The sequence below is a fragment of the Amblyomma americanum genome, chromosome 7 (assembly GCF_052857255.1).
Source record: "Amblyomma americanum isolate KBUSLIRL-KWMA chromosome 7, ASM5285725v1, whole genome shotgun sequence".
NCBI lineage: Eukaryota > Metazoa > Arthropoda > Arachnida > Ixodida > Ixodidae > Amblyomma > Amblyomma americanum.
This window is the reverse complement of record NC_135503.1, coordinates 54,182,474-54,200,958: the sequence shown is the minus strand read 5'-3', so window position 1 is coordinate 54,200,958 and position 18,485 is coordinate 54,182,474. Positions and strand designations below refer to the sequence as shown.

The window sequence follows — 18,485 nt, the reverse complement described above, 5'->3', positions numbered from 1 at the left end:
GAGGAAGCTCGGATGAGTTCGGAAGATAGGAGCGCAAGCTGCAGCCAATGAGAGGAAGCTCGGGTAAGTTAGGAGGATCTGAGCGCAAGCTGCAGCCAATAGGAGGAAGCTCGGGTAAGTTCGCAGGATCTGAGCGCAAGCTGCAGCCAATGGGAGGTAGCTCGATCGGGTAAGTTCAGAGGAGCGTCACGCAAGCTGCAGCCAATGGGAGGAAGCTCGGGTAAGTTCGGACGAGCGTCCCGCAAGCTTCAACCAATAGGAGGAAGCCCGGCTAACTTCGGAGGAGCGTCGCGCAAGCTGTATAGCCAATGTGGGGCTGGTAGCAGATGGATCTGACGTGTTTTGGAAAAAAAAAACAGAAAACTACAAGCGTGCCCAGGAGGCACGCTTGTAGCTTGTTGTATCCAGATATATTGATGTTAAGGAGAAATCTTACGAAGTGAGAAACAATTGCGTTCATAAAGCTTTTCGTTCAAAAAATTCGCTTGTCCCAAACTTCTGGGCATGATTGGGCTGCTTTTTGTCGAAAATAAACAGCGCATGACTGCAAATAATCAACAACAAATAAACCTCTAAAAAGAGTTCTTTTTTTTCTCCAGTTCGCAAAGCTGCTGAATTGCTCAATATCAGTTCAGTCTGCGCAGAAAAGCGGAAGCTAATGCATTCACGCCACGTCTAAAAAAATAGACAGTCGCAGCATTAAGATGCCGCTGCAGCAGTAACAGCGCACGAGAAAGGCGAATACGAGAAATCTATGTATTTTTTTTTCATCTTAAGTCCTTTACAGCGCCGTCGACAACCCGTGCCCGTAAAGCAGAAAGAGAGACAACCGCAGCTGTCTGTTCACATTCAGCGGTCTCAAGGAATGGAACGCCCGCAGGACGCACCAGCGAAATTGTTTCTCGAACAATGTTGATAAGAAGGGAAAAAGTGCAGGTTAGATAAAACAGAAAATCAGAGGACGTTTCTATTTGCACTGCCTTTGAAGCGTGAAATCGAATTGTGCGCGGCACTTTGTGCAAGCCCTAAGGATTTTATGCTAGGCGGCTGAATATCGGAACTGATCTTGTCCGTGCCATTCTGTTCCCACAACTTCGACTGAGTGCGCCACGGCACTGACGCTTATAGCAACAACTGCTTCTTCAAGACTGCAGCGGCGGCAATGCGCAGTTAACTGACACTGAATATAGGGCTTTAGGTGGTTCAAAATCTTTCCTCTGCTCAATCATTTTGATTGATTGCCTCCACCAATGGCGTTGCTACCCTTAGATGTGAGTGCTGATAGCGAGGAAGGCTAATCGCCGGCTCTCCTGTCAAAAAAGAAAAAAAAATGAAAGAATAGTTCGCGAATGCGATACCAAATGAAGAGCTTTAGCTAAATTGTTTTTACCTACGCTGTCGGCAAATTCGGATACCAAAGTGTACATAACGAAACGGCGATTCGTGTAGTACCACCAGCATCCTTCTGCGACCACTGGTTCTCCCGCCACGGCCCCCCCCCCCCCGAAGGTCGCCTCCAAAGGCCGCTTCCGAAGTTCCAAACCGTCCTTTCTTTATGCCTTCTCTTACGGCGAGTTTCAGGTGTCCGCCGAGATTTGAGACAGATACTGCGCCATTTCCGTTCCCCTACAACAAATTTTCATTTTTTTATCATTTCATTTCAAAGGTCATCGGTACGAATCCATCACAAACACCAGGCTTCAACTCGACTAAGAACTTTGCGCGCTGAATTTTGCCAATTTGTTTGCCACCAATCCGAACCCTCTGCACCAAACAGATGGGCACAAGTTTGTCACCAATGACTACCTCAGGTGGCGCCAGTCTCGGAACACGCTCAGATGGTGCAAATACGCTGGAACGACAGCGTAGGGGGTGAACCGGTCGCCGTGCCGGCCCGAAGGCTGCGCGCGCGTGGTCACTTGAAGGGAAATCTCATTTTGCTGACCTGAGACTTCCGGCCGCCATCTTGAAATCTCGGGTGGACAGGAAGCATTCCAATGCGAGCTGTAAGAGCTAGTGCTCTTGAAAGCAAAGTGCGTCTAACCAATAGCGGAAAGCCGAAAAAACAGAGCGAAAATCCTTACACATTACCCCCTTGTTTCTTTTTGCTGTTCATCTTGTTCCACAAAATTCTCCTTTGAAGTGAAATCTTTTCTTGATTTCCAGGCATAGAGATTTGTTATTGGCTACGCGAAATCAATTCGCTCACATAATAAGCAGAGGGCCGCAAGTTAATGAACTGCAGTGTGCGTTTAAATCAAGTCCATTTAAAGCACTTGTAGCCGCATTGAAGAAGTGCGTAAATGAGGGGCCATCTACTAGGAAACCTTCTTTAGGCAAAGAAAGAGCCGAGAGGAGTGTGATACATATTTCTTTTTTACTTCTGCACGTCATTGGTAGAATGACGACCAATGCACCAATGCCTGGTTCCCAAAGACGAGGTCTATCCAAGTATTTCGCATGGTTGCCACAGCCGTGGGAGGCGTTACGAGTGAGAAGAACAGGTTGTTCTCCCGCATAAGTGGTAAGAAATTCCTGTTTGTCTTTATATCTAGATTAATGTCCCCCTCTACTAATATTGGATTGGATCAATGGGCGGTTAATGCGAGTCGCAGGAAGTGCACGACGTCTTAGGTGAGCGCAGCAGGGTAGAAGTAGAAAGCCACTACCAGCTAGCCGTCGGCCAACTTTGTGGCTCACAGTTGATCAATTTCATCCGACGTGCCCAACATTTCGATCGGTATTGCAGAGAGACCCGTACGCGCGTGGATAGCCACTCTCGCCGCTCTGTTGAAGTCTCTGCGAGCGTCACAGCAGTACTCGTGATCTATGATTTCGAGAGGCTCTTCGGGATCCGTCCAGGCTTCCGCTAAGCAAAGTACAGAGGCATGCCGCAGAATGTGATCGTGATGTACTACGTCCTTGACATGTGCGGCAAGGGAGAGTACGTTAAAAGCAGAGATCAACAAGTAGTGCGGCGGTTCAGTCATGGCGGGGCACTTGGCGGTGGTGGTGTTAAGTTTGTGGGACTGCAACCGACGAAGTTCATCGGGCAGCTTTTTCTCCGGATTGGAATTTCCGCGGTCGAATGTGACGTCATTGCCAGCATTGGTCGGGTAGAGTCCGTTGATGTCTGTAGCGTGACTCAGTGTCACGTATAACAACTTCTGTGGATGAAATCCGGCGCTCTGGCGAACGGCGGCGGCTATCCTTTTCGGCTTGTGCGTGCGGTAGAAATGGCACCAGGAGCGCACGCAGCCAGAGCAGCGAAGAGGGACAACGGTGACGCCGCGAAACGAAGGAACGGGCGCAAAGGGCTGCGCTCTGAAACAGTCGCTATATTTATATACACCAAGCGTGAGCGGCGTTCCTGTTCGCTTCAAGGCGATCTACGCATCTCACCTAATTTTATCTCAACTACGTTCTGTGTGCATGCGAAAGTGATAATGGCTCACTTGATGTCAGTCGACAGCACTGTTTACTTAAGGTTTCTCGCCCTGCAGGGGAAGTTGGTTCAGGAGTCCCTGCCCTATAGCAGATAAAGACAGGAAATACGGTCGATGGAAAAAATACCCTGCGTCACTCTCCTTGCCTTAATCTTCCAGGAGCTCCTGGGAAGGCTTGGTCGGGCTTAATGGCGCAAGTGAGAACTTCTCCTGACAGGTTTTTGTTTCTGCTTCTTTCGCAAGCTTTCCTGTTCGCAGATATCAGTGTCTTCTCTCTAACGCTGGGCGATTGCATTAACGATCACTGGGACCTTATCCTGTATTTTTTTTCCCTCGAGGCTTGACGTAGAGACTGCCGTGGAGTCTGCGCTGCTGGTGTGGACTGTCGGTGCGCTCGCCACGAAAGAAAAAAAAAAAACGTTAGCTGCATTCTGTCTACTCCGATGCACATTGGCTGGACAAAAGTCCTCTTACCACTCCATCGTGGAAAAGAAATGTTTCTTTCCACAGGCCTTAGGTTTTCCGTGTGGTGGTTGAAAGCGCTGAGGAGCGTTAGTGGTTCTATTGATAATGAGTCCTTTTGTTGTTCCATTAGGGCAGGTGCAACTGCCCTCCTTCTCCATAAATCGACGCCCGCTGAGAAACTCCTTCAACTAGGGGTGCACAGCACCCTGCGAGAGCATGGAGAAGCGCACCTCACAGTTCAGTACCACAGACTCTCATATACGAAAACCGGCCAAATTCTCGTGCGCCGACTTGGAATAAACCTCTCCGGCCATTCATCGTCTATGCGAACTCCTCCCACTTCTGTCAGTAATACTCTCTACATTCCGGCTCTTCCCAAAAATATCCACTCGGAGCATGATCGAGACAGACGGAAAGCTAGAGCCAAGGCTTTAAGTAAGAATTATCCCCCTCATGCTCCGCCAGTTTATGTAGACGCGGCCTAATATGCAAACCGGCCAGCTTTCGCATTAGCCGTCGTGGACGGATTCCAAAACCCGATAGTCAGAGCATCCATTCCAAATTTGCAAGATTCTCTGGAAGCGGAAGAGGCAGCATTTGCCTGAGCAATCGCGCGCTCCTCCGCCGAGTATATTTTATCAGATTCCATAACAGCATTTAGTAATTATGCAAATCGCAAAATCCACCGTCCGGCTGCAAAAATCTTAACCTCGCCGCTCACCGCCACGACGACTCAAAAGCAGGTTTTTGCGCCGCGGCGGCAGGCTTCGCTACCATTTTCGCTTGCATGTGAAACACGCTATAGGCAGCCAGGCGGACGAAACCTGTGAGGACCATTTTCACAGTGATATAGTAATTAACCAAATGCAATGATTGACTTGATATTCACTGCAGTTAGCATGCATGTTTATAGCGATAACTTAGCGATAGTGGCATTTGATGACTAATCTGTTTCGCGACATTTTAGTAACCTGCTTGCGTCCGGAGATATGCACGTCTAAAATTTCCGCCGAATCCGTCTCGTTACGCGTGCAAGAGCACGGCACTCAGCGCGAAGGTCCTCCCTGGTGTGATGCAGCTGTTGTCTATGGCACTCCGTCTGACACGAATGTGGACTGACGGGAAGACGGTGATTGCTTTTCTTTCTTGGCGAGTGCTTTCATGCTTGGCCAACAAAACCGAAGAGTGACTGTGCGGGCGATGTGATGCGAGCCCTGTTTCGTTAAGCGATTGCTATTAGAGTGGCTGATAAGACGTGGAGCAGCTACAGACTTCGCATGCAGTCAAGCATAGCGATGCCGCATTGCTGGCCAAGAGCGAAAAGTCATCACCGTTGCCTCTCACTCCGCTTTCTTGTAAGACAGAATGTCATAACAGGGAGGAGCTTCATGTCAAGTGCCGCGGTCTCTCATGCGTAATTAGACAGACTGGACTGAAATTTTATACATACATATCTGGGGACACAGGCGCGTTACTAAAACTGTACGAAATAAAGTCATAACTTGCCACTGTCTCTATAATAATGCATCCTAACTGCAGTGAATAAAAAGTTAATTATTGTTTTTAGTAAATTACTGACATTACGATGACAACTATCCCGGCAGTTTACGTCCGACTTGCCGCATATTACATGTAAAGTACACAAAAGTAACTTTTGTGCAGTGCTCTTTGTATTTTTTAAATTCAGAAAGTCTAAATTTGAACTCCGCGTACAAGCCACCGCCTTGATTTTGTCACTTGAAAAAGCTGAAGACATCATTATACCGGATCGCAGTACGAGTATTCGTGCCGTTTTTTGTTTCTCCGAAAAAAAAAACAGTCTATCTTATCTCGTTACTGAGCAGAACCTTCGCCTACTTCTAAACATCCCTTGTATGCTGGTATCTATGCATACAAAAATATTCTATGCATAAAAAGGCAGCTTTAGTGAAATACCTTCTCAGTACCTTCTCAGTACCTCGTTACTCTCAGCGCGATCCTAAAGAGCTTCACTCGTAAACAAAAGGATTAAGAATGCTTCTTCTCTAGAGGCTTCGGAGGGAGTTTTGGAGCCTTGGTGCCGAATTGAGAAACACGGTACCGTTCGCCACACAAAGGCACAATGGTTTTCACTTAGGAGGCAATGAGAGAACTCAGCATCCAATTTGTAAAGCCATCAGAGCGAGAAACTGCGCGCCTGAGTGGTTTCGGCATCCTATTTAGGTTTCTCAAGCCAAGCAAACAAGCAAAAAAGGACACATATGAAGGAACGCATTGCCCTTGGGAGTTCCAGTATTTACAAAATTTTGTTAGTGTTGGCAACGGCGAATCTTTTATATTGGGGAACGCTGCATTAGAAGGGAAATATAGAACTGAATATATTCTTCCTTTAAGGTGGTTTAACTATTAAACTTATCTGCGACTTCTGCAAGAGAAGGTGGAAGTGAAAGACGGACTCATACACATTGGACGCTTGCAAAACATGAGGCGCGCGGAACACTTCATCGGATATCTGCTTCGTGAATATGATTTTTTCGTCTAGCATATCCTTTATCGATTGTTTTTGTCCAAAAAAAAAAGCATTTCACAGGATGGTTACCATCGTATACAGCAATATTGAGCGACAACTGCCTGGGATGTTTAAGTATTTTTGTTTCTTCGTTATTATTTTCCTATTCTTTTCTATTATTCTCAACTTCTTGTAGAGTGCGCGTGACGTCACTACGGTGGCACACGTGACGTCACTGCTTTAGGATGACTCAGCATGGTGCTCTGCCATCGCGTGCGGCAGTCATGTCATGCGTGGGGTCATTGAACGCAGCGAAAACACCGCAGCGAGGAAACAGGATCTTATCAGCTGCTGTGGTAAATGTATTCAGAGGATTAGCGCTCAAAATAACACTTTTCGTTCTCTGCTTTGATTCTTCCGAGCTGGAAATTTATTTTAGCGTTTTCTTAAACTATACAAGATATTAGTTTTTTATTTTTCCAGCTTTTCTTATCGCGCTCCACGCTACTAAGACTGGCAAAGCGTATTTCATCATTTTTCTATTGTTATTGTTTTTTTATTCGCCCGCCAGTTCTAACATTTGCCTTTCGTGACCAGCGGCAGCATAAAGCGAGGACGTCATTCCCATACCGGTGTCCTAGTAGTCACTCATCGCCCAACGGAGGGACACCCAAACTCTCTGAACACCCTCCACAAGGCACCCGAAAGTGTTAATTAGGAGTCTTGTCTTCTCCAGCGCCGAATTAGAAAAAAAAACGCATTTCGTCTTTCATGTGTGCCTAGTTCGGTGGAACGTCTCCGAATTCGGCAGTGGGAGGTTCAGGGTACGCCGAAAGACGCGCCCACGGATAGTTTGGTTAGCCCGTGTTTGACTTCCACCAAGTACTGCCTCTTCTTCCTGCTCCTTAATACCTAATGTTTGCTTTGTTCGACAGCCAGTAAGCTTTGTTCTGCGCGGGAGACACTTCTTCCGGATAGTGCACGAAAACATCCCTTGACTGGACCTCTTTCTTCCTTGCTCGCTCTAATTGTTTTCTCCGCCATTATTCGAGATAGATAGGACAGAGGAAGATTTGTCATCAGAAGGCCTCGCTTGCAGTATGAAGGGCATCAGTTGCCTGCGCGGACAGCTGGAAATCTTCACTGTGCTCAGAGGAATGCCTTCTTCAACAAAGAAGAGAAGCACGCCGTATGAGGCTTAGTAAGACTGGAAGGAAACGTGCCCAGGAGCACGTCAAACGTACGCTCAGCAATTGCAAGCACTTTGAGCGTTTTAAATATACAGAAATGGCTTTTTAGCTGAAGACCGTGTTATTTCCGAGCCCACGCGATACGCTGTGTGCGTATCATATACAAAATTGTACCGCTTTTAGGTTAGGTGTGTAATTAAACCTGAGACGAAATATAGATTAGAAACAACAACTTGTTCTATTGCAAGTTTTTTTTGCTCACTGCTCTAAACTGCACTGTTAGAATGACATTGCAAGCCAGTGGCCGGATGCCGGTAGATTATGGCACTGAATATACAGTGCATTAGCACCTCAAGCTTACAGTTTCTCGAAGATGGTGAGCTCGTTGGCATTAACAGTATTCCATTACGCCTCAGGAGAAGCCGCAGAAGTCTACAGGCTGCTAGTTACCTTTGGAGATTGACCGCGAACTGGGCAATGGAAGAGTAGGGCAGAAAAAAATGAGAATTTACAATAACAGTAAAGAAAAAAAGTAATTTTTTTGAAAAAGACGAGACACTGAAAAAGCTCAGTGGGCATTGAGAAGGATGCGATAGAAGAAAGGAAAGGAATTACTGGATAATACGAATCGTCTTTAAGATCAATGTGGAGTAAGACTTTAGTGTGGTAAGTAAAGCATTGGTTGGTGGTCTATGCGGCGTCTACTCTGGCAGGAAGTTAGTGAGGCGAATGGAAATTGTCGCAGGGACGAGGCGATCTTTATGCCATCTGCCGATTTAAATGTTATTTAAAGATGTCCTCAAAAAGTCTCTTGTGTTCAAAACCAAAGAAAAGAACTGTAGCGGCGTCAGCAAAGGACGGGGAGGGGGGGTGCAGAATTAATTTTACTCATAGTAGCTGACATCGTAGATATGTGCCAACAAAGCGTAATAAAAGACATCACGTCATAGTCTTAAAGCTTCGATATGGCTTCTAGGTTAAGACCACAGATGGTTCCTTAGGTGAAGCACTGCGGTATATAAGAGAGCGTCAAGATTTTGTTTCAGGAGAGAATACATATATTTCTTTATTTCTTTTGTATTGCGATTCTTTCGATCGTGAGTTACAGCTGAAGCTTCGTGCCAGTTTTTGTGGCAAGGAGGCATACCCAGAGGGGAATTTAAGAAAAGAAAGCATTTACCTTGCTTTTAGTTCCGAATCTGAGCGGTTGAGCGGTGGCTAGCCACAACATTTTCCTTTAGAGTGTTTTATTGATATTCGTCAAAGCAGTTTGTCTAGTGGTTTCGAAAATTCTTGTTATTTATTAGCCTGTGAAGGCCTTACTCAGCGCCCCTGAGGGCATCTACAAATAAAGTAAATACAGTTAGAAGCACATACGCCCTATTTGATGGTCCATTTATTTTGCGGTGTGCAAATATTTTTTGTACTTCCTTCAGTACACCGATAACCCGTGTGCAGTATCCGTGGCTGTTGAGGGAAGCTCATGGCTTCCGATATGTTTTGAGCTTACGCAAGTAGCTCTTACTTTCACGATGGACGACGTTATTGGAGCCTCCGTGTGTCGTTTCATTAACGGTTATCCGCTAAACGTATTAAAAAAAAACCGCATCGATGACTTCTGCTGTTTACAGCAGATGGCGCGACCGATCCACACGGAGAGAGTTTCTGTCAAAGCTCCCTGAGATAGGTCTTCGTCTAGCTAGCGGACAACTGAGCGGTCGGATTCACTGCAGCAGTGTTTTTCTAAGAACAAGGCGAGTTTGACAGCTAAAAAGCTATTAAGCTAAAGTAAGGTTTAGAGAAATTAAGGTGAACACCGTTTTACTCACCTGCACCTTGCTGTGGCTTAGCTTTGAGAAGGAAAAGGCCATCCTCACTCTCCCAGACGGACAGGGTGCATAGTAAGCGGCACTCGCCGTAGTTGCTTTACCTTAGTAGTTGCTTTAACTTACCTTAGCCCCCATTTTACAGGGCCCGCTATCTCTTCAACGTGCACCTTCTGAAAGCACTGTCGTTGCAGTCTGGAATGGTACTTCTTCACTGTTACGGCCACGAGAATCACATCTAAGGAGTTCCGCAGTAAATAAATATGTATCACTGGAATCGTTCGGCGACCTAGACTGTTTTAAGGGGCTAGCAGAGTAGAAAGAACAGGCGCAAACAACGCAAAGCAGAAAACAAAGCCTTGTGTGCTTTCGCTTTGCTTTGATTTAGTTCTTTGATTTTTTTATTTTCGCAAGGCGTGCATAGCGTTTGCATAAGTTTTGAAGGAAACCCAAAGGATCGCATATGAGTGTTTTCTGCTCGACTCCTTAGGAGACTTCCCACGTGGTAGCCTAAACAAGCACAGCACGCGGTGCGTGGAAGGATTGTTATGGTGGCATGCCCTTATTTTGCGCGACTGAGGTCGTCTTGCCCGCTTGCTTAGTAGGTGTGCGACAATAGAGTCGCCTCGACTCTGATTCATTCCGGCGCCTGCCTTGTGCACAATAGGAGCTGAGGAAGGGACAAAACAGGAAAGATGGGGTCGTCACGCTCTCGCTGCATCCGGAGCCTTCATTGCAGGGAACGCAGGGGGGCGCTGCCTCTCCGTACACGGGCGAAGAAAGAAGAACGAGCGACTTCCAGCGCCAAGCCCCTTAAGGGACCGAGGCCTTCATCTGGCGAAAGCTTAGACTTCGTCACTCTGCATTAGGCAGACCTTCTACCAGGAAAGTGGGTGCTTTTTTGTTGCTGTTTTGCACCACTTTCTTAGTGTCGAGGCAGCAAGCTTGCTGTCAGATAGAAGCCTGCAAAAGCTGCATTATGGGCCGATTTTTCTCGTAGCTTTTTTCTTTCATCCCTTTTCCATTGTTAACTAACAGCCCGTAGCGTCATGGGCGACAGTTAGTAAGCAAAGTGAGCAGGCGGCCTGGTTAGGTTAGGTGACTCAATCGATGACAGAGGCAAACCAAGCAGTTAATCAAGAAAGAGCCGTTGCAGAACACCACCGAAGTAGATTGTGAACGCCGCGATACCTTCTGGCTTTTTCGCCGAGAGAAAAATATTTTCAGTATGAGCGAAGAAGAAAGCACGCCCATAGTTAATAATAGTTATGCTTACAACAAGGAGACAAAATTCATAGAAGGCTACGCTAAAGGCCCAACACAGCTTAGTCCAGCAAAGAGTTGTTTGTGGCGGGACGCCAACATCATGTCCATGTCACTGTGTACAGCGGTCACTATTTTGTTTTTTGTTTTTATAATTAGCGACCTGCCGCAGCAGCTATCTTGATATATCAGATTTTTTTTTCTGACAAATGCGTAACCAAACGCCGGGCAGTTAACTCTTTTGAACAAATCCCCCCTAAACAGTACCTTAACCACATCGCACAGGGAAGTGAAAATAAGCTCATGGACGTTAGCCCAAGTAAATGCAAGCTTTCCTTTACGTGTCACCACAAGTTTCATGTCATTAAGTACAAAAAATCGCTGAGTCTACAAAATCCGTATCATCTTTCAAATACATACGCATCGAATTATCTAGTTACCTAACATGGAGTGCGCATGTTCTTAACCGTCATATCATTAGCTAACAAAGATATAGGATTTGCTAAACGTCACCTTCGCCTCGCCTCACATCACGGGAAATTATCGCTTAGGAGTCAGTCGTGCCATCCAACCTGGAATACGCGCAGCCCATATGAAACCCGCACCTCGTTAACCACTCAAATGATCTTGAAGCAGCTCAAAATCACGTCGAAAGGTACATTCAGTCATCTATTCATATGACGTCAGTGCTTGATCTTCGAAAACTAGATATGAAATATTGAATTTTTTTGTTCATCGCCGTATAGCTACTCTTTCGCAAGTTCAAATACTCACCATTTAATCGTTAACTATAAATCTAGTCATCATAGTACATACCTTCCTGCACAGTCGCTGGCTTGTTGCTGGCCGTCCACATGCTCTAACTGTTATATTTGCAGCCTTTTTCTTTCCGTGTTCCGCTGAATATCAGAGACGGCTTAACCAACATATCGTCAACACTGCCGACCCATTATAATTAGACGAAAATTTAAATAGTCTCCTACGGATACAAGATACATGTGGCATTGTCAATTTTAGTTCTTATTGCTGCTTCTACCTCTTATTTAACACCCCCAAAAGAGATTTTAAAGAAATAAATTGAAGAAATTAAATGGCGTTCCTGGGTGCCAGTTCAGAATAAGCGACAGGAATGCTGTGGAATACTTTATAAGGATGTAGTTAAAGAACTTTAACCGTTGCGCTTTGCCACTGTTACTGCCACCTCCATTAAGAAAGAAGTTTAAAAGAAAGACATGTGAAATGACCGAAACACAACACCCACGCCGCAACGACAGCATCCGCTGAAACAACAACGGCTCTTTCAGGAACCAACATCCCCATTCCCAATCATCCTTCTCCCTTCTGTTGCGCTCATGCCGGTGCTCAAATTCATTGATTGTCCCCGATGACGTCATTTTCCTCGCCAGTAGGAACAGATAGCGTATTTCTACAAAATAGTTTCAACGAATGCGAATGCGCTCACTTTCGGCCGCTGTGTTCGCATTTTGATACTGCTGCTTCCTGCCCACGCGTAGCATTCGCCACCTGTACACGGAATCCAAAGCGAACGCCACTGTGAACTTCTCTAGACACCTCCACGAACAGCAGTGCAGAGGCAATCAGGCGATCACAGCAGCCGTGGCAAGCGGGGCAGTTTGGGCAGTACAGGTATTTTTAAGAAGGGAACCAGTTTGCCTTAGCGGGAGGCGGTGGGTGCAGTACTCAGTCATTGGCTACTTCGGCGGTCGTGAGACTGGTCACGTGATCGCCACTAAGCCCGCCAAACCCGAAGACAACGAAGGCAGCGTGAGGAGCGTGCAAGAGCGCAGCGCAAAAGTGTTAATCCATTCCTTAAGCCCATCGCGGTTTGCCTTTTTAAACAGCTTTTCACAGTAAAAAAAAAAAAAAACAGCGCACTACCCATTGAGCTAATCAACTGTTTCGATTCTACTGTATACTTCATATGCTTGCGGAATTTCGTACATCATATCAATTGGTTCTCCGGGAATAAATACCTAATCTTAATTAAGCGGGAGTACTTGCATTTTTTAATAACTCGCCTACTTTTTCTCTCTATCACGCTTAGCATCCCGCCATATTTCCTTCATTCATTTGTTATCTCATCGCGCCCAATATAGTGCGAAATGTTATTTCCTCCTGCCTGCCTTATGTAAGAGGGGTAAAAGTTGAATTGGACAAACACAATGAGATCGGTAGCGCAACCTTTGTGGCCTAATGAAACTGCAATGGCAAGAACCCTGGGGCTAGGTTTCCTCCTTTGCATGAAAACAAGTGCAAGCTCAGGGAAAGCAAAACGGGAGCGGGCGTTCAATGTAACAGACGCCTCTTTCTTCCGTCTCAAAATTATTCGGCATAGAAGTGACTCCTGGTGGCATTGATTTGGGGGCCCCACTTAACAGCGGCAAATCATAGGTCTAAATATTGAGGCACGCTGCACAAAAGAACAGCCAGTTCCTGAGCAGGACCTATTGCTGCTGCGCAAGTGCTAACAGAAGTGCTGGCCAGCTACGCACGGAGAAATGCAAGTACGGAAGTTCTGACGAGTCAAGCAGCGCTTTAATTGACGTGGAGCTTGGACAACTGCCATCCTGACTTTGACCACACCGAACGATCAGAATGAAGCAGAGGACAGCTGTTCTGACCAGACGAAGATCCTTTTATTCATTTATAAATTTTTCCCATTTGGACGACGACCTCAATTTCACAGACAGAAAACTGGTGCAGTTTATTACTAATTTCGAAGTTTGCTTGACTCGTACAATTTGGCTTGTTTTCATTCCGTCGCTGTTTCTTTCCCACCACCTTCGGTGTGCGCAAGGTATACATTGCAGCAAGCCCGTCTATATATGCGAATTGGGCAACATGTTTGCGTTAAAAAAAATGAACCATACTGAATATTTTTTAGGCTGATGAATAAATGAGTAAATAAGCTGTAGGTCCCAATACACATATCTCTGTTCCCAAAAAATGACGCTACAGCAAGGTCTTGTCATGAAGTGAAATACAATGGCGAAGTAAAAAGAATAAGCGAAAGGACGACCTGAAAGAGAAAAACCGGTTCGTCAAAGGCTTCCTACTTAAATAACAGGGAAGGCAGACTTGTACACAAGCAAACAAGTGGCATTAAAGGCGACAACGTACCACCAGAAGCCGCGGCTTGTTTACGGGGTGCACGTAACTTAGTTATGCAATTTTTATATATATTTGACCTTGTCTCGTCGTGTACCGATCCCCCAGCTCTTACTTCATTCCGGCTGAAAGCTGGCACTGAATTCTGCCCCAATCTTGGTGGGACGCAGAGCTGGATAAGCGAGTGACGTCTTTCGATAAAGCCTTTTTCTCTGCGACGTGGTGTGGAATGTAGGGCTCGGTACACACGAGCACCCGTGCCATGGGAGCAAGATGACGACCAAAATAAATCTTGGGCTTCAGTCCTATTCAAGACACGCCGTACAATGCTTCTTTGTTTTTTCATAGCCGGCAGAACGTGTATGATGCACAGTGTTTCAGATCATATGTGCAGTGTTTCGCGCACGCGAAGACGTTTCCCAGCTTCAAAATGAATGCCTTAAAGATGTAAGCAAAGAGGTGGTCTCAAATGTAGAAAAATATCTTCCCTCCCCCCTCCCCGCCGTCTCCTTGGACAATCGATGAGCTCAGCTTTCCGTAAAAGAAGCACAATTTTTTACGTGACCAGTTGCTCAAAGAGCAGCTTAGAGCCGGCTACCGTTGTGTGCGCCATAAACCTGTATTATTTTTGCAGAACGTTGTGCTTCGACTCGGACGCAAATAATTATTTATCACTACTGGCGATCCCGTTCTTTCTAAACAAGATTGTGGACTAGGAAGTGGAATCTAGAAGAGTGCGGTGAGGGGCTAGTTGGTAGGATATTATAAAAAACAAAAACTTGCCAAGAGAGGACGGGGCAAGTGTGAAGCACTAGTCCCGTGTGCTTGTTCTCTTTTGCCCCGTCGCTTTTTGCGCAGTTCTTATTTTTTATAACAGGAAGTGAAAGCGGTAAAGACCACACGAGCCAGTGTAAAATCAGCAGACTTACGTCAGCAAAAAAAAAAAAACCCAGGAGGCGAATTACTCTGTACGTTGCGAATCAGGACATGTTCAACGCTTTAGCCTTTTTCATTCTTGTCAGTGTACCTTATGTTACAACCTATAGTTGACACCCTTAGTACGCATTTCAAATTTATAGGTCCCCTCTTATTGAGAGCCTTTTTTGTTCTATATGATGTTTTCGGCTTGCTAATCCTGACAAACACCCTATTGTAAATTAAATAATTCAGAAGTGGCGTGTTGAACTATCTTAGAATGTCTGAAGATCCACTCTATTTAAGAGTGATGCTCAGCAGAGAATTTGCAGATTTTCATCGGTTCTCTTCAACAATGATACTCTGAAGCGCTCTAATGATTCCGATAAACAAATAAAGCAAGAAAGTTGAAGAATTAACACAAGAAATATAAATGCTGGGATTTCTCGACAGACACAACTTTCCTCCTCTGACTTAGCTTAGTGGCTGTTTCGATTGAAGACAGTTAAAGGTCTTGGAGCTGTATTTAATTTTTGAGAGTAACTTTTTGGTACATTATTGGAGCTTAAGAGTGTACGACGACTAAGTTTGAACGAATGGTCGAATATGTGTCGCAGAGCAAAAGGTTTCCCTTTTTACTTGAGAGTGTGCATTGCCTGTAGCGGCGGAAATGCACAGAAATTAGTGACCTCATCCTGCACGCGGGTAAGTTCATTTTAGCGTGTGGCTTCCATTGCAGCCTATGCCTGGAGAAAATCTCAAAGAAAATCTCGCTAGTGTGGAGCGGCAACAAGACATTGCTTTGTACGCCTTCCTACTAACTGTAATACTTACTCCGTCACACGGATACGGCCATTAATTGGAGGAGCCCCAGCTGCTCTCGAAAGTATAGGTGAATTAAATAAATTTACATTTAGCAAGAGGAGAAAGAAGGAGAGTAGATAAACGAGGCACAGGGACGTTTACTGGGAAGAATACGGCAAAAAAAGAAAGAAAACATTTACTTTACGTCATGATCTACAATAACTCAAGGAGTTCACGCATATTGGAGAAAATAAATGGTTTCTGCTGCCATATTCTTTTTTCAAAAAAAGCCCAGCATTCATGAGCTATTGAGCACCAAAACGAAGTGCTGATTTTACCAATGTCTAGCCAGTTACGAGCAAACAAGAATAAAAGCTGTAATTGCGTACTATGTAGGCGTTACATGAATAAACAGTTCCACGGAAAGGCAAGGGCTTGTCACATAGTAGCTGTTACACAGGCAGAAAAACAAAATAGTGCTTTTGCTATGTGCCCTTTATAACCCTAGGGGAGACACTCGCTATTCCTGCGTATAGAAGTGACAGTGTCCTGGAAGCGTGTACACATGTGCCGTCGGTATACAAGTAGTTGATGCTTGGAGAGCATAGAGTAGACTGCGCTGTGCTGTCGTTGAACAAAGCTGACGAACACACGTGCACTTCTGTTCTTTCTTTCTGCCGCGTGTTATGCGTCGTCCCCTGAGCGCACTTTACGTAATGACGACAGCAGACACCGACACACTACGCTTCTTGCTCCACCTCTGGGGTAACCGGGGCTCGTCGAGCGAATTATTCGATTCCTGCGAAGCCCTCGAGGTCCGAGCAGCTGTCTGGTACGATGGGTCTTCCACTTGTCACAGCCATAAGGAAGGCAAGGAAGTATCTATCGGGCCCAACGGAACGCTAATGGTCCCACTGGAACCAAGTGGAACATATAGAGAGCAAGAAACAGGGCTGCTTCAAGTGGCGGTCATTTGCAACATCTGCTGCCCTGCAGCGATCCCAGCGTTTCGGTATACTCGTATTCTATCGTTTGATGACTGTGGCTCGAATGGCTGGCATCGACATTCACCGGCAAACTTTTTATTGGGCACGTTTTGCTCATCGAAGCATACTTCTTTCACGTTGAAATGGAATTCAATTTCTGCACTGAAGTTGGTTTTGATGATTGGGTGTTAGGTGTGCATTAACCAATATTAAAATGCATTTTGTCGGGAAGGCAAAAAATAGTGTGAAACTGATTAAATCGGGGAAGTTATTCTGCTTTCATATGCCAACTTTTTTTTTCAGCACGCAAAACAAACGCAACAGATGGTTCGAAATGTGGGCTACCGAAAGTTATCGATTAAGCCATGAGGCTGCTAAAGGGATATGATGTGTGGCGTATTACCTTAAGAGTGATTCACTTGCCTCTCAGAAACGCGCATATGCGGCGGCAATGTTCTAGAGAACTTACTGCTACATTCAGTCATTTGGAATTCTTGTCAGTGCTGTGTAGTGGTATCTAAATGTTGTTAAGAGCGAATGCGCAACGATTGGAAGTCTTTACTGCAGCATTTCCGCAGCTTCAGAATTTTATATCCAGAACCTGCACGTTAATATCCAGCACAACTTCATCCACCCTTCATCAGCGCACTGCTTGCCTTGTTGAAAAAAGGTATTGTTGCTCACGAAAGAAACCATGTCAAGCTGCTTGTTTTTTTTTTTTTTCTGTTTGGTAAGCACCCCGTCCGTTAAGCCGAGTCTCGCGATTGACCTAACTATAAGGCGTAGCTTACAGCCTAGGAAGAAGCGCGCTAATGTTTCACTACTGGACGTCTTTACTGAATTGCTAAACCTTCAGCATATACTGAACGTCTACTTCCAAGAATGCCATATTTTCTCTTATTCAGTATAAGGCACTTATGGAGGTTACAGGTATCGGTCGTTTAACTACCTTGTTGATATAGTGCTGATGAGCCATGCTTTAGTGTGGTATGTATCCAGGCACCACTGGTGTATTAAAATAATCTATGACGTCATAAAAAGCAGTTGATTGGCTGATGAACAATTGTTTTTATTTATAAGCCACCGCCTATTAAAAGAATGCTTAGAAATCAAAACGGAATATTTTATAAAGAAGCCGTTTAGACTGACACCGAAGAAACACGTTCATAAATAGAATTCCGGCTGCCTAAATTCTCTGCCGCTTCACAATCTTCCCAATATAATTTGGAAACTTCATTTCAGGAGACTTTCAGTTTGCAGTGGCTCTAAAGCAAATACAGAAGGCAGACCCACGAATGACTATGACCGTGTCTTTAGCGTTGCGAAAAATATACCAGGGAATGATAAATGTGATCACAGTTGCAGGTACACAGATGTTTTACTGAATGAAAAGCTTCCGAAAGCTGCAGTAGTACGGTAGGGTTACTTACTTAGTGCAACGCAAAACCGGATGAGCAAGCTGTTTACGTACGTAAACAACGAATGTTCGGAAGAAAAAAATAGCCATTTAGCAAATTATGTTCTGTAATGCACCAGGGAAGATGCATTGAACTCAGTGAAGCATTTACAGTAGTTTTATGCTTCAGCGCTTCAGCCGAAAATTCCTGTGGCATCGCAATGTTCAGATCTGTGGCGGGAACAAGCTGACCCAGCTACTTCCACCGAATGTTCTGCCGACAAAAGCTTACTTTGAAGGAGCAGTGCATTATTTTCCGCTCTTTCTCCACCGAGTAACTCACTCGTCTAAGAAAGCACGGGAAGCAGGGCGGAATAACTGCCTTCGGATCTCCCTCGACCTCCCCAATAGATTCCTTAGTAGACTAAATCTAGACTTCTTCCTTCACTTCTTCGCCATCTGGAATCAAGTTCAGTAGCCTGGCTTCTTAGGCTTATTGATGGCATATAGCCACAAGATTTTTCACCGTCTGAAATGAATTGGGCAAGGGGAAAAGCAACCGTCGTCTTCTCGCCCG

At 45.3% G+C, this 18,485-nt stretch overlaps 1 pseudogene; it reads right to left on the bottom strand.

The window, feature by feature from the left end:
- Positions 1-2,390: 2,390 nt before the first annotated feature.
- On the bottom strand, positions 2,391-11,534 carry LOC144097697 (uncharacterized; annotated as a pseudogene).
- Between the last annotated feature and the right edge of the window lie 6,951 nt (positions 11,535-18,485).